General features: G+C 43.6%; 1 protein-coding gene across 4 annotated transcripts in view; it reads left to right on the forward strand.

Annotated features, from left to right (window-relative positions):
* Prdm6 (PR/SET domain 6) overlaps positions 1-17,207 on the forward strand; it is a 104,474-nt gene that overhangs the window by 22,784 nt on the left and 64,483 nt on the right. The window lies entirely within an intron of this gene.

Here is a 17,207-nt window from a genome sequence, read left to right on the forward strand (position 1 = left end):
AAGAATCCCCAGGAGTGGGGAGCCCAGCACCATTCACTCTGGGGAACCCAATGCTTCTGACTCAGTAGCTCTGGGTTAGGGACCAGGAATTTGTGTTTTCAAACAGGTGTTCTAGAACTATGATTAAAAATCAAAGTGCCAGACTTGACCTTTCCGTGCCCCGAGATTGTCACTTTTCCCTGTTTGCCTCTTGACTTCGGTACCCTCATTCTCTCTTGCTGTGTTTCTTCTGCTTTAGTTCCACATCCTGTCTAGTCCTGGCTACATTCCAGCCCCTCCCTTCTCCTACGCTGTGGCTACTCTGCTTTGGGCAGTCTCAATCTCCTTCACCCCCTTCTCCCACCCCAAGATGCAGTAGGTACATAGAGAGGTGGAAAATGGCAGGCATAAAGATTACAGGACACTAGTGAAAGCCAAATTAACCCCCATGACTTGCATCTCTTCTGTATTTCCGATCTCTACAGGGCCAGTCATAAGGAAGCAGCTGGAATGACCGGCATAGTTAGGCTGTTTCAACTGCAGCGTGTAATTAGCTCCTAAGTAATTGAGGTGTGCTGTGGGAAGGCTTTCAGTGTGTCCAGCTCTCTCTGGATCTGATCTGTTTAACATGTGCAGGATGCCTTACACCCCTCAGCTCTCAGCAGTGGCACATCCAGTTACACTGTCCTTTCTACCTCCCCTGCCAGCCCGTTCTGCGCAGTCCTGAATCCTAAAGAGAGGCCATCTGCTCCTTGAGACTGGCAGTTTGTAAATTTTCTATATGCCAACTTTATCTACTAGTTGACTCTCCCCCCCCCCCCCCGCGACCCCCGTCTTCCTCCTTGGCTTCCTTTTGCTACCCCTGCCCAGACCCCTGCCTAGAGGTGGTCTGAGTGCATGGCCTGTTCGAACTTTACGTTCTCACTCAGAGAACTCTCTAGTCCTTATTAGTTTTTCTTTCATTATCTGATTCTACCCCACCTATGCCTTTCTTCTTCTCCCCTCCTCCCTTTCTTGAAGCAGGGTTTCTCTATGTAGTCCTGGCTGGCTGGGAACATACTAAGTAGACCAGGTGACCTCAAACTCAGAGATCCCTGTGCCTGGACCTCCCAGGGGTGCTATTAAAGGCCTGTTCCATCCCACACCCAGCCACAGTCCACTTAAATCCTCTAGTCTCAAAAGCTTATGGGGGCATCACCACTTGTCCTGATGGCGTTTCAGATTGAGTTTACAAACTGCCCCTGCCTTAAAGATTCTAAAACGGGCATCTATTTTTTTCCTCTTTATTTATAGTCCTTTCAGCCTATGAGTCCAAAAATTTGAAGTTAATGTAATTACTTCTTTAGATACTTGTAACAGCAACAGCTAAGTATACTTAGCACAGAGCTCTGTGTGTGTGTGTGTGTGTGTGTGTGTGTGTGTGTGTGTGTGTGTGTGTGTGTTTTGAGACAGTGTTTCTCTGTGTAGCCATGGCTGTCCTCTGTAGACTCACTCTGTAGACTAGGAATTCAGAAATCCACCTGCCTCTGCCTCCCAAGGGCAGGGACCAAAAGCATGTGCCACTACTGTCAGGATGTAAACAACTTACTCGATATATACTTTTGTTCTGAAAGCAGCACTGAAGGCTAACATATTTATTCTAAAGCCGGGTGCTCTGCTAAGACCCTTATAGATATTTACTTGTCAAGCCAGGGGTCAAACCCAAAGGCTTATACATCTTTATCAACTTGTCTACCACAATATTACATCTCCAGATCTTCCAGGCTTACCTTAAACAATCCATAGGCTTCACCACCATTGCACTAATCTCTGGGTCTCAATATGAGCTCTCCCTTCGTGGTGGACAATGGCATTGGTTTCTCAGGCCCCCATTCATTCCGAATTGATAGAGAGCCCTCCACCCCCACAAGGCCCTTGGCATAGTTAGTCCACTTTGTGCTCCTGAACAATAGGCTGCAAATTACACTCTCTGAAATCTTATGAAGCGATGGGACCAGGAGCAACCTCAGTAGGTGATATATGGGGAAGAACTTTATGGGGCTCACCCAGGAAGACAAACCAGCTTTCTGCAGCAACCATTTGAGAAGGAGGGGAAATAAGACCTAGAAGTCACAGGAAATCCAGGGAGAATGGAGACTAGGAGGAAGGGGTCAGGGACCGCTGGCTTCCTTGTCTTTGCAAGACTTACTCTGCTCCCTCCCTTAGCTTTCTCAGTTGAACTATTTCAGCAGCTCTGCTCTTTCCCGGGATCTTGCTGATTTCTGCAGTGATCGTACCCAGGGGTTTCTTCATTAAGAATGCTCTTCCTCGCTGTTCTGGTTGCTTCAGTTCACGTCGTATGCTTTTCACGAGTCTCCCTGCTCAGAGTCACAGCCACTCTGCATGGTTTTCTCCTCATCTATGACCTTGACAATGTTAAGGTTCTGTTTTACCGCTTGCTGCTGCTCGTAGCCTCGGGTCCTTTGGTAAGCCCACATTTGGTACATCCTTTCACTTTCTAATTTATACTTAAAAGGGATGTAACAAGGGGAGGGCTGATATAAGAAGGAACAGATTGTGTCTAACTATCCGGGCGATTTTGGAGGAGCATGCTGGGAGACGAGGTGGAAGAAGCATGGCTCTGATGAATTAGATGGCAAAGACTTCGCATTTCATTTGGAGTGAAGTAGATTTTAAGTGGGGTGCTAGCATGCTTTCATGGATGTGGTCTGTAGAATGCCTTGTGTTAGGACAAGGATAGACGCTGGTGGGAGACCTGAGCATAGGACGTGGCTGGAGAAATAAATTAGGAGGTGTAAGTGCGTATAGCTGTTGTTTACATCCGTAGGGCTCTGTAGAAGAGAGAGTCGGGCAGGACTTTTATGGGGTGCAGGGGTCTCTCTAATCCTGAAAACCTTTGTGTGCGGGAGTTGCATGTACTCCAGTGACTGTGTAGTTAGCTGGGATGGCTCCTCTGACAGTCATGGGAGTGGCCACTGCTTTCACTTCTGGCAGACCATGTAGTTAGGCACATGAAGTCATTGTGTGCTCTCGGTGAGACCTGGAGGGAGGCTTAGTCTCTAACCTAAGTTACCTGACCAGCTCCTAGGGAGCCAGGCTGGCCACACATGTGTGTTCCAGGAGCCATGGACGCCCCTGATATGCTGTTCTCGGTTCTCGCAGTCTTTCTTTGATTTATTTTTAATATTTACGTTATTTTTATGATAATACAGGCAAACCACTTATTAAGAGGAATTTGGAACATGTAAAAATGTACTTTAATAAAAAAATGAAACAAGCCACTATTAATTTATTATAATTCTTTCTTATTGAAGTTAGTATTCCCTATAGATATGGATGAAAACATGGTGTTTGTGTACTGAAAGCATGAAGATATTTCCTCATATTGAAAATTCTCTGTGAACATAATTTTATTCTGTATACCCTAAACAGTTCTTACTTAATTACTTAACAAAAGCTTAGACATTTACATCTCTCTTTCCTTCCCTCCTTCCCTCCCTCCCTCTTTTCTCCCCCTTTCTTCTTCCTTCTTTTATTAAAGAAGAAAGTACTAATCACCTGACATCATGAGTGGGCTGATGACTCAGGCTTGCCAAAATATCTGCAGGAGAAAACACGGATAAACGCCCTTTACCCTAATGGTCTTAGGAACAACAGCGAACATTTTACCCGCCACCTTTCAGCTTACAAGACATTTCACAACCAGCTCTGTGGGCTGGCCTTGTTTCTGTGTTCTCTGGATCAGGGAGTGCTCTGTCCTGCTGGTGGGATTGAGAGGAGGAAGCTGTGGTCTAGAGAGGCTGTCTGCTCAGCTCTTCCACCCAGGGCAGCATAAAGCTGCTGACTCTTTTGACATACATGCTTGGGGCGGGTGGGGGTGGGAGGGTCCTCCATCTGTCCAAATGCTAGCCTGGACCTAAACGCCTCCACGGTGCTGAAATCCCTAACAAATGCTGTGACAACACCGAACATAAGGCCTTAATTTTTTTTTCAAATTGCTTGCATTTACAGTTAATTCAATTTGAATTGTAAGTCACCTCCATGTGAATGACTCATGCCCTTGTCATTATGCTGTGTTTTCCAAAATGTTCAAAACAGAAAGACATCGCTGTGCACAGTCAAAGTAATACTGTGCTGGTTGCAAGGCAAGAGGGTCGTCCACATCACATCTGGTGCTCTGGGTCTGGAGTTATCAAAGAAAACAGAAATGTCTTTACGAAACACACATTTGGATCGCTGTCCACAGTGGTTATTGGATGGGATAACTATACAAGTTGAATTTAATTATGTACCACAAGTTAAAAAAATATTTTTTTTCCCTTGTAATAAGACATGCACTTTAGGTCAACTGAAAAATCTTGTCCAAGTTCAGACCTTTCGAGACTGGCAAGGACAGATAGGCTAGGCTTTGCTGGTTGTGGTGGAACTTTGGACATGGTTTCACCAGCAAATACTTGTCACACTGTAAGAAAGACAGGAGAGGAATTGTGAGGAAGTGTCCGGACAACAACCGTATAAACAGATAATTGTTGAAATGTTTGGATACTTTTGAGAATAAATGCAGGCTAAATTTTTGGACAGTGACATCAGCTTTCCGTAATAACTCTGTCTCCTAGCCAGTAATTTCCTTGTTCCTCCTAATTTACTTCATTTCTTTGTAGCTGGCAAATCCCTGGGTTCCGTACCTCGGATCAATCAGCTCTCTCCAGCTACCAGGTTCTGCGGCAAGTCCCTTGTCTTGCCTCCTGCCAGGCAACTGCCTACAACCAGAACTCGCCACCCTGCCAGGGAGCTCTGGAGCCTGGCAGAGCTTGGGCTGTGATGCCCTCCCAGAGGGTCTCCATGGCTACCCAGCAACCTAACAGTTCATTTAAATTTGGATCCAAGTCCAGAGTAACTCTGGAGTTGTGCAATGGTAATTCTTAGAGTTCTAGGAAGGGGCCTGAAGCTGGGGAGAAGGCAAGCACACCCGGACCCCAGCTATCTCTGCTAGGGAACTCAGGGCTAAGCCAAGGCTGGCCTGCCCGAGAAAGGCAGTGGGTCATTTGAGGTACCTTTGGTATTTGGCCTTTCCTCCCCCCTCCCAGCAAAAGTGGGACAACAGCGGCTTCTGCATCTGAGAACCCTGTTTAGTGGCCTGGCCCGATGGAAAATTTCATGTTTTTAACTTTGGAGTGTGGCAAGTTGGTGTCTGGAAAGTTTAAAGTGGATGCTTTAAAGATACTTTAGAAGCAGTAGATAATGACCAGGAAGTAAGATGGGCTTCATTTTCATGCCCCTCATTCCTTTCCTATTTAGTCAGAGTCACTGATGGGGTTTTCTGGCATTTGTAGTTCTCTAGTGATGAGCGGTCTACTTAATCTTGCTGAGGCTGAAGAGTAAGGGGCTTCGTTTGAGACAACTGTGGACGGTGTCACACAGGGAGAAAATGCTATCCCAGGCATGTGTGGTAACATTGGAGCAAGGGGTAGGTCGGTTGGAGGTGTGCGAAGTGTTGACCAAGACAGTTCCAGCTTGGGAGATGCTCATGGTCTGCTTAGATGGGCCATGAATTTAGTTATTTAGCCTCTGTTTGGCATGTTTCTCTATCTGCCAAATCTGTGTGGGATGAAGGAAGGCTGTCTCCTTAGGAAGATGCAGTCCATGCCCAGGAAGTGCTTATAATTTATTAGGAAATTGTCAAATGCTTAAAAGAGAGATTTACTCTCTTAAATAAGTTAACCCTCTTTCATGAACACGGTAGAAGAGCTGAGTGTGTGTGTGTAGAGGCATAGGTGAGGAGATGAGCAAAGAGCCAGTTGGAGAAAGGAGTCATTTCAAACCTTTGAAAGTTAGTAGTAGTGATGTTTCCAGGTTAGAAAACACTGCAGAGAAACTAGCCGGAGAGATGGGATTCAAAGATGGCAATAGATGACACAGAAGCCAGAAAGGTCACTAGTAAGATTGTCCTTAGGAGTTGACCTGGGCCACAGAGACAGCTCAGCAGGCAGAGGCTCTTGCCTTGCAAACCTGGTGACTTGCGTTCAATCCCTGGAGCCCATGGAAAGATGGGAAGAGAGAAGCAACTCCACAAATCTGTCCTCCGGTCCCTACGGATGCTAATCGTGTACAGACTGCTTGCCAGAGTTCGTAGGACTTTCAGAGCATTTGACTCTTGGGATGCCTCGGGTGTGAGATATAAACATCTCGTTGGATGGTCCAGGAGTTGCCAGGCAATGAGTCTGGGTGGACCAATGTGAAGCAGGCATTGCTGTATGACAGCATCTGTGCTGTAAGTTATTCGGTAGGTGTTACTGACACCTTCTTTCTCTTCCCCTGTCTTTCCTTCCTTTCCTCTTTGCTTTGCTTTTCTCTTTTATTTCCAATGGTGGGGCCGTGCAGCTAGTTGTAAAGTCTTCAGCTTGCACAGAGAGGAACGTTTCACAACACTGCATGCCTCTTGGTAGATTCAAGATCCAACTGTCTCTCCCTTTATCTAGTCCAGTGGTTTTCAACCTGTGGGTTGTGACCCTCAAAAACCCTTAAAACTCAGATGTTTCCAATTCTTAATAGTAGCAAAAATTATAGTTATGGAATACAGCAAAAATAATTGGGTGGTTGGGGGTCACCACTATATGAGGAGCTGTATTAAAGGGTCCCAGCATTAGGGAGGTTGAGAACAGTGATCAAGTCCTTCAGCAAATGACACAGAGCTGTGTGAAAAGATGGAGAAACAAACACACGGAAACTCAGGGTTCCACCTGTGTAGGAGGAGCTCAGGGTTGGATGATGGATATTCATACTTCATTTCCAGAACGAAGATCTGGGCTGAGGATTGGCAATTTCTGAAAGGGTGAAGAAGGAACTCACGGGAGAGGTGAAGTCTCTGAGCACTGGATCTCAGGTGCCATCGAGGCAAAGTTCCGCCTTTTTCCAAGGACTGCCGTGGGCTTCAGCAACACCGCACACTACTATCCAATAGTGACCAGAAGCTTCTGTGGCGATGCCTGGCCCTGCCCCCTCTTGGAATTAGTGGAATGCATCTGCCTGTGGGCTGGAGATTAGAGCCCCTGGCTGGGGCTACCAGGAAAGCTTTTTGGGTGGCCTCAGGAGGCAAGCTTCAGACTCCAAGCTGATACTTCTAAACTTCCTTCTCTGATAATCTATAATTTTCTGTTTTTAGAACTACAATGTCAGCAGTGTCAGAGAGGCCCATCTCAGAAGATTCATCCCTTTAAAACCAGCAATGATAGCTCTTGTTTGCAAGTTAAGCAACAGAAAGGAATCCGGGCAGGCAAGCTAAAGAGGAGACAGTGTGAAGTCAAATGCATTCATGGTTCAAATACATCCACGGTTATACCTCGAAGCCAAGCCAAGTCGGTTTTAAACGAGGTTAAAAAGATTGTATTTTAATTTATATCTCAGCTTATTCCCATTTAAAAGATTTGAGTTTTAAAATGTGGCTCTGCTCTCCTCCCTGTATCTTTCAATGCTCTGGTATCCCACAGACATTTGTAGGGCTGTTGGTCCACTTTTTCATTTTCTGGTGAGGGTATATTTATTTATCCTCAATTGTCTTTGTCCCCAGAAGATCTTGAGTATCTCTTACAAAGTTGAAGTTTGGCAGTGGGTAAAGATTTTGAGGAGTTGTAAATGGAGAAAAACTTTAAAGAAAAACAAATGTGCATAATTTAAAAATATTCTGCGTGGGAGCGTGTTACATCTGAGGTGTGCTGTTTTGACGTGGTTACCTATCGTGGTCCTCTTCGGGGTGTCTACTGTCTGTTTGTATGAAGGAGCAGGAGTGACATAATGGGAGGTTTTGCCCCAACTTGTGGACCTCAGTCGTCTCCAGTCTCCGCCCTTGGGACAGAACCGACAATGCTTAGTTTCTTTACTAAATTATTATTTATTTTTTCTTCCCTAAGCAGGTGGCTAATGATCACTGCCCATAGTTGAGAAAATATATAAAAGAAATTTAAATTCTCACAGTTTACCACCTGGAGAAAAACTCTGAAAGTTTTCATATTTTTTTCCTAAAAATTTTAGGTATGAATTTCTATTATGTTAAAAAATAGTTTTTCCTTAAAATGACTATCTGTACTTATCCTGGTATAATTAATCATTTTTTGCAATATTTATATTTATTTTATTATCCACTGGATAGATAAGTCAGAATTTGCTTAACTATTTCCTTATTACTAGACATTTAACAGCTAGGCTAGTGATTAATATTTTTATGGCTAGTGAGAGACTTTGTACATGTTTAGCCTTTTGGAACTGCGACTCAGACTTTTCTCTGTTATGGTTCATCTCTCTTACAGGGTTATTCAAAGTAATTAGTATATAGTAATTAGTATATACAGATAGGCGTTTATTAGATATGGGTCACACTTTTCTTATAAAACTGTGACATTCTTTAATTTCTTCAGGACTAGGTTTTCAAAAGCTGCCTTAGGACCCTTCTATTTTTCATGCTAAGAACGGACTGTTTTGGCGGTGGGACTCCAAGTCAAGCCTAGGGTCTCATACAGACAAAGTATGCATTCCATGGCTGAGCTACCTTCTAGCCCTGAAAACTGAGATCATTGGATTTGCTGGACATCAGTTTTCAAGTGTTTGAACACCTAGCCCCTTTCTCTTGCATTTTTAAGAAATTTCAAACAGACCCCAAAGGATGTGACCACGGCCAGAGCGTGCATATGGAGGTCAGAGGACATCTTTTGGGAACTGGTTCTTTTATTCCACCATAGGTTCCAGGGACTGAACTCAGATCATTAGGCTTTCCAGCCTCAACCCACTAAGCCACCTCACTGCGCACTAACACTGGTACATCAGCCCACATGCTGGGATTGCCCATATCTTAATGTGAATCATGGTCGCCATAAGGAGTCACCTGCAGGCATTCCAGTGCTTGCCTCTGTAAGATACAGAATCAAAAAGTACAAATAAACTCTCCCACATAATCATCTGAAAATATTAATGCCCGATTTCAATGTGTCCTCAACTGTCCTCACATGCTTTTTATGGCTGCTTTGTTTATCTTTTGCATCTCTGTTAATGCCCACTGGGAGAACTGTCGTCTTCTTTTTTAATAAGTACCCTTGCTTCTCACCTCTAATCTACTGAACCTGAGTCACCAGGGGCGTGGTTGGATGATCTATGGTTTCGAAAGCTCTGCAGGGCATTCTGATGAACAAAAGAAGATGGGACTTTCTATATAGAGGAACAGAGCTTGTGTTGTCTTGTGTATCTGCAATTCTAGGACTCAAGAGATGGCAGCAATGAGAATTCTGAGATTCAGGCCAGCCTGTGCTACGTAGAAAGTTTCAGGCTAGCCTGAGCTACAGTGTGAGACTCAGTCACAAAAAAAAAAAAACCAAACCAAAACAAAACAAAACCCAACAACAAAAAACAAAAAACAAACAAAACAAAAAAAACCAAAGAGGCAAATTTAAATTTTTTAAAGACTTATTTATTTAATTTATGTATGTGAGTACACTGTGACTGCCCTCAGACATACCAGAAGAGGGCATCGGATCCCATTACAGATGGCTGTGAGCCACCATGTGGTTGCTGGGAATTGAACTCAGGACCTCTGAAAGAGCTCTTAACCACTGAGCCATCTCTCCAGCCCAAGAGGCAAATTTAAAACAACTTTGGGATGATTTTTTTTTTAATTTTTAGACAACAAATAAACTTTTCTAACTATAATTATCTCTAGTTGCCTACTTACCCATTTCACAGGTGTGAACTGTTTATACACTAGGTTTTAGCAGTGTGGGTCTCCCCTCTTCTCGGCTGACAACTGAGATGAGAAACCCAGCTTCTCTGTGGCTTCCCTTCCTTATCTTTGTCTGTGGGTGGTTTTTACTGCTCTCTGGTGTGCGTTGTCTGTTTAATCCCTCAATCTGTTGTGTCATATCTGTGGTCGGATGACTCTTATCTGGGTATTTTTTTTCTTGGTTTCTGAAGGTAATTGTTAGAGAAAACTAAAAATATATGGAGAAAAATTAAAACAAACCTGTAATATCTTGTTTTCCCATATTTCATTTTTGCCCTATGGCAATATACTTTCTTAAAAACAATTTTAAAATCTGATGAGTTTTGTGACTACAACATGCTGTAATTGAAAAATAAAACTTTAATAGCTGTCTGGTTTCAAGTATATATATATATACATATATATTATATATATGTATATATATATATATATATAACAGTCTCATTTTGGGTATTTGATACATTTAAGATTTTTCTATGCTATGAAAATCTTACAGATTTTTTATTGTATACCCATAACTATTTTCTTGCTATAATTTTTATGACCCTGAGTTAAAGTACGTTACATTTTAAAAGCTTTTAATTCAGCCTCCTTACCTTCAGAATTGTATCAGCCTCGTTCCTGATTGTGTGAGAGAGGGTTTGCTTCTGAATCCCCTGTCTGCACTGTGGTCTCTTTCTGTGGTAAGCTGCGTTCGTGCTCCGTCCTCTGGTGTAGTGGTTGTTTTCAGCCGAGTACCTTACATATGCTTTTGAGGGCTATCATAACTGGCGGTTTCCTGCTTGTCCTTTTTGCCTTTCGTTAGGGAAATACTTTTGGAGGTCTTCAAACCTGTAGTCCACTCAGAACCCTGGGCTCTTGTTAGAGGGATTAAAGTGCTCAGAACCATGTGGCTGCCTGTTGAGCTATATATCCATATCTGTCTGTCTGTCTGTCTATCTATCTATCTATCTATCTATCTATCTATCTATCTATCATCTACCTATCTATCTATCTATCTATCTATCTATCTATCTATCTATCTATCTCTACACAATCACTTTTAGATCATGTACTGTGGCATTGGTAGTAAAATACCCAGACCCCAGAAGTGGCTGCATTTCATGGGAAGGTTTTACAATAAATTCTGAGCACCTTTGTCAGTTATCTTTAGGATCTGTGGGGTCTGAGTTTGCAGAAATGGAAGTTTTAGATCGGTTGCTCATTCTCGTTTGTGTTGTTTCTCATCTCTGTCTGCGTGTGTACTGGTACCGAGAGCAGAGATCCGGGATTCCTGGCTTCTCCCAAGCAGGCTCTGCAACTACCCTGGGAATGTTTGAAATGCAAGTCGCCCTTGATCGGGAACTAGCTCTGCCTCCAGCTTCTTCCTTGACTGTTCTAGCTGCACTGGTGCAGTTTCAACTATCAGATAGGAGTTGTGTAGGCTCTCACTACAGGGAGACTAAACAAGGAATAATGGGGAGAAGCAAGGGAGAGAGCTGAGATTCGGACAGGGGAAAGGAGTGCTTGGGTATCTGAATAGTTTTAAAAATATGAGAAATGTGTAGTGAGGAGCAGATTGCTGCTTTTAAACAAAGCTCAGAGCAACAGGATGGAGGCCAGAGAGTCTCACATCACTGCTTAATTTCCACAAGGCTCAGGGCAGGCTAGACCTCAGACACTGCCTGCTGGGCTGGCTGTCCCATCTTCTATGGAAGGAGAGCTGCGCTCGCATTCCTGTTGTGCACCGACTGCCCTGCCATGGGACAACCAAGCCAGAAGTCGCCGTTTATGTAGCCCGACAGGAAAAGCCAATCCGGTGATTTTCTAAATAATTATTTCAGTGTAGATGGCTCGCAGGATAACTCGGACTCCAAAGGAAAGGAATTTATCTTAAGTTGTTCTCTTTAGCCACTCACACTGGCAGAATGGATGTAGCCCAACTTCAGTTTACTCTTGTGCTGTTTAGACACATTTCATATGGTGCTTTGTTTTAAAAGACCTCCAAGTATTTTTATTGAACAGACACAGGAAGTTTGGTTCTCAAGGCTACAGCAAAAATCTCACTGCTCCGCGGATTGTGGTACGGATCCAAGTTTGCTCTTGAAAACAACAGGCCAGCCTGGAGCTGGCATTTGGAGGAGGGATTCTGGTCTTTCAGAGCTGCAGTATAACTCTGCCCTCATTTAGGAGGAACAGGGTTAGGAATTACCGTGGTTCTTCCTGGGAGCAAAGTAGACACGCAGGATAGCAGCAGAAACCAAACATTTCTACATCCAGAAATTTATGGTTAAGACCAGAAATATCTGGAAAGTTGACTAATTCTGTCACTTGTTAATTTATTGGCTGGTGTAAGGTGTTTAACTTTAGAAGACGGAGCCACACCCTTTGGAAGGAACCATCTTCGAACTCAACATTTTCCCTCCATATAAAATAAAGATACACTATGGAGTTTTCTAAAAGTAAGAAAGTAGAATGAATGAAAATAGGTTCATGGTGGTTCAACTAAGTTTGGGGAAATGTCATAGTTATGTTTCATTTACATTTTGTATACCCTAGAGGTTTACCTAAAGAGTGAGTGTGGGGGACTCATAAAACTTAAAACAAAATCACAATACATCTTGTTCAAAACTCCCCAGTACCCTTCGGAAGCTATATAAGCACACGCACACACACACACACACACAGACACGCGCGCGCGCGCGCACGCACTATATAAAGTAGGGTCCAGGGACTCTTCAGCCATGGGTGCCTTTTCCACAGTGAATTCAGTTGGGCTCCAAGTACATCTTAAGTCTTGGTGGCTCAGAGTCTATTTGTTTTGTTGCCTCATTTAAATCGCAGTGTCATAAATCACTCCATTTTTTAATCATTTGAGTGGCAAACACCCCAAAGCATAGAAGTTAAACAATGTTAATGGGGATTTACTTTGGGTGCCCCATTGTTTTAATTTGACAAATGGCCATGCCTCAAGCTGCGTAGCACAGTTTATTTATGCAGACGTAATTAGGCCTTTGAAATGAAATATACACTGGACCACTTGCCAGAAATGCAAAGTTGGCTTGACAGGGCCCCTCCTCCCTCCATCTTCCTCACGAGGGTTGGATCAGTCTAAGGCAGATTGCAAGCTAGGAATCTTGGTTCGGGAATACTTCCAATCCTTGGAAGAGGCCTCCCCCCATCCCCTGTGGATTTCTGCAGGATAGATTTGAAAGGTGGGAAAACAAGAATCTCTGGTGTCAGACATGTGGAGAAGGGGCACTTTCCCAAAGCAGCCTCATTGAAGATAAAGACTTTCACGATCTGAAAGATGCTGAGTCCAGAATGTGGGCTCCAGATAGGAGATGAACAATGTTCTGTCTCGAAGATCTTGGGAACGACTTACAAATGGATTCCGTCTAGACTGAACTTAGCTCTGTATGTGTTTACTCTGTTGGGCTCATGTGTACTAAGGAACTATTAGTGATCATTCATTTATGATTGGAGAGATATTACTTTAGGGTCATAATGACATCATAATACCAAGGATGTAGAGGGACTAAGTTTGAGTACCAAACAATTTCTTAGGATGAGAAGCACCCTGAATAAAATTCCTATAAATTTATTTTGTCTCTGAGTCATTTATGCCCAACTAGGCTCAGAGGTCCTCATTCATCTGAGTGGTGTTGGGTAGTGACTTAGTTAGGATTTCTATTGCTACAATAAAACACCATGACCAAAAAGAAAGCTGGGGAGGAAAGGATTTGTTTGGCTTACACTTCCATATTGCTGTTTCTCATGGAAGGAAGTCAGGATAGAAACTCAAACAGGGCAGGAACCTGGAGGTAGGAGCTGATATAGAGGCCATGGAGGGTGCTGCTTACTGGCTTGCTTGCTTCCCATGATTTGCTCAGCCTGTTTTCTTATAGAATTCAGGACTACCAGCCTAGGGAAGGAACCGCCCACGGTGGACTGAGTCCTCCACTATCAATTCCTAATTAAGAAAACACCTTACAGTTAGATCTGATGGAGGCATTTTCTCAACTGAGGTTTCCTTCTTTCAGATGACACTAGCTTGTGTCAAGTTGACATAAGAGTAGCCAACATAGGAAGCATTCATGAAGACAGGCAGAGAGACTTGGGGCTGCCACCAGAATACCATGAGTTATGCTACATGTTAGGTAATCACTACACTTTGCTTGGGACACAATGTCAATGCAGGTGAGCAAATGTTTCAAAGTCTGAAAGTAAGACCTTAAGTTGGTCAAGTGTATCATCCCCCACTCTGACCCCGGGTGAACTCTGACCCCGGGTGGAATTAGTGTAGTAACTTGTAGCAGCAGAGGAGCCAGGACCCCTGGCAAAAGCCAAGACTATTTGAGTGTTTTCTCTGGGTTCAGCTAGTCATGAAAATGATCTATTAGCTCAGTGGTTCTCAACCTTCCTAATGCTGTGACTCTTCAATATAGCTTCTCATGTTGGGGTGACCCCCGACCATAAAATTATTTTCATTGTTTCTTCATAACTGTCATTTTGCTACTATTTTTGAATCCTAATGTAAATGTCTGTGTTTCCCAATGGTCTGAGGTGACCCCTGTGAAAGGGTCTTTTGACCCCCAAAGGGGTTGTGACTCACAGATTGAGAACCATGGTTTTTTGTTTGGTTGGTTTGGTTTTCAAGACAGGGTTTCTTTGCGTAGCCCTGGCTGTCCCAGAACTCACTCTGTAGACCAGGTTGGCCTCAAACTCACAGAAACCCACCTACCTCTGCCTCTTGAGTGCTGGGACTAAAGGCACCACTGCCCAAAGAGTACACATGGACAGTATGGCTCCAGCTGCATGTGTAGCAGAGGATGGCCTTGTTGGGCATCAATGTGAGGAGAAGCCCTTGGTCCTGCCAAGGCTCGATGTCCCAGTGTAGGGGAATGTCAGGGTGGGGAGGAGGGAAGGGGTGGGTGGATGAGTTGGGGAATACCCTTATAGAAGCAGGGGGAAGGGATATGGAGTAAGGGGTTTATGGATAGGAAACTGGGAAAGGGAATAATATTTGAAATGTAAATAAAAAAATCCAATAAAAAAAGAGACCCATGGTGGTAGTTACTGCCACCTTATACCTACACTCAGGTGCACTGTAACACTCCTCTACTTGTGTGCATGCATGTACATGGGCCCGAGGATAACTCAGTGTCACTTCTCAGGTGCTATCCCCCATTGTTTCCTTTTATTGAACGTATTTTTTCTCACACAATACATTTCCCATATAGTTTTCCTCTACACCTCTCAGCTGCTCACCACCTCCCCTCTGACTACCTAGTTAGTTAGTTACAGACAGGCTCTGAAGTAGTCAGAAAGGCCTGGAACTCGCTATGCAGCTCAGACTGACTTGGAACTCATGGTGACCTTCCTGCCTCAGCCTCTCTCATGTAGGGATTACATATCGATACTGGTATGACTCACCATGCTTCTGTAGGGTAAAGGTTTCTTGTTGTCGATGCTTTGGGGGCAAATGGGTTAGCAGTAAATCCAATGGGAAACCATGGCTTCAAAGTTAAGACAGAGATATCCCACCCGGCTCCCAATACTTCTTGCTCATTGGAAATACTAGGGGAAGTGCTAAAGTCATCAGTCGAGAATAAGACTACTACCACAGTTTTTGAGCCAAATTGGAAGCAAGCTTTCATTAAATACTGGCCAGGATGATGGACTTTCACCAGGTCCATTCCAGGGTTTCCAGAAAATGGCATGCTTTGCAGAGGCTTATCAAGCCAAGCCTGCAAGGCTATGTATGCACTTCCCACCAGGTTCAATCAAGGGCAAGTATGTGTCTGGAAGTGCTTCCTGCCTGTGTACCTCCCACCTACATGTGATCAAGCGCATCTGCTGCAGTTGGGTCAAAAAAATACTTGTTTATTGGACTGAGAACATGCGTTACCTTGCGTAAGCAGTAGCTTCCAGTGTAACTTTGGCTCTTACAGAAGCTAACAGATAAGAAGGAAAAGGAAGGAAAGCCACAGACTGAGAGTAAATTCTCATTTCTCCCTAGAGCTGCTCTTTGGGGGGGGGTGGGTAAGGGACTACTCTTCAAATGCTGGAGTAGCATGTACAGGCAATGTCAATGTGGATGTGCTCTGTGAAGCCATGTGGATTTGTATGAATTCAGAGCTTGCTACCTAGATGGTCATTAGCAAATTCATACCTGAAGTCCAGAGTTGGTAATAATGTCCAGGAGTGTGTGCCCATCCTCAACCCAGTGAATTACAGGGTATGTGTGACACCTTGCACAACAAACAAGCAGGATTTGGGGACATCAGATAAAGGTTACTATGTAGTTTTGCCAAGTATCCAGCTTCCTGTCAGTTCTAGACACAAAGAGAACCTTCGTTGGGGAAAGAGCTGCGTGATGATGTAATGAGAAGATCTCTCTCAGCTACACAGGCTGGGTCACAGCTGCACCACTTCATATGACCTGGGGCAAGTCACTTGGAAATTTCCTTAGCTTCCTCCTCCCATTCCAAAATGGGAGGCACTACATCACCTCACTTTATAAAAATTAAATAAAACAAGATGTTATAAATTCAATAGCACATTGCCTATATATATATATGTGTGTGTGTGTGTGTGTGTGTGTGTGTGTGTGTGTGTGTGTGTATTATATATAATAGGATCTCTGTAAGTGACCCAAGAACATGAAATTCTATTCCACTTAGCAGTAAATAAGGGGAAATCAGAAAATCCAGTCCTTAATCCCCTAATTCATTTTCCTCTCTGTCCCTTTTCCCACAGCAGTTATCTCTAATACATTAAAATTTTAATGAATGAATGAATCTATTTATTTGTTCTCTCTGTGTGTGGATGCATGCATACCAAGGCACATGTGTAGAGGTCAGAGGACAACTTCCATCAACGTGGAATCTAGGAAAATCAAACTCAGTGTCTCATGTCTTTAGCCACTGGCTCATCTTGCTTGCCCCAGTCTAGACACATCTTGATGAATCAAGAAATCCTCAAGCATTTTCCCTCCTCCCCTCCTTTCTCTTCCTCCCTTTCCTCCTCTTTCTCCTCTACCTCTTCCTCCTCCTCTTCTTTTCTTCTTCAGGGAGCTCTAGCTGACCCCGAACTTGCTGCGTAGACCAGGTGGTCACAAATGCACAGAGATCCACCTGCCTCTGCCTCCCAAGAGCTGCAAAAAAAGGCGTGAGCCACTATTCCTGGCCAAATGTTTATACGTGCAGAAGAGCTCATGTATTACTTTGACTAAAACCAGGCAGACAGGGATCTATTTTCCAATAACTTTATTTAAAATTTGGCATTTACTTAGAGATTTCTAAACAAAACAAATAAAACAACAAAAGAAAACAAAGCGAAACCCTAAATCCATCTATCCCATCAAAGTTTTTATGCCACTAAGGGATTTAAAACTTACATTTGAGCCAAAAAATATCCAATTGGACATTTTCACTCTGCAGAGTTTATCTGAGAATTTGGCCCAAATGCAGCTGTGTATTTA

This window comes from Rattus norvegicus, chromosome 18, assembly GCF_036323735.1.
Source record: "Rattus norvegicus strain BN/NHsdMcwi chromosome 18, GRCr8, whole genome shotgun sequence".
NCBI lineage: Eukaryota > Metazoa > Chordata > Mammalia > Rodentia > Muridae > Rattus > Rattus norvegicus.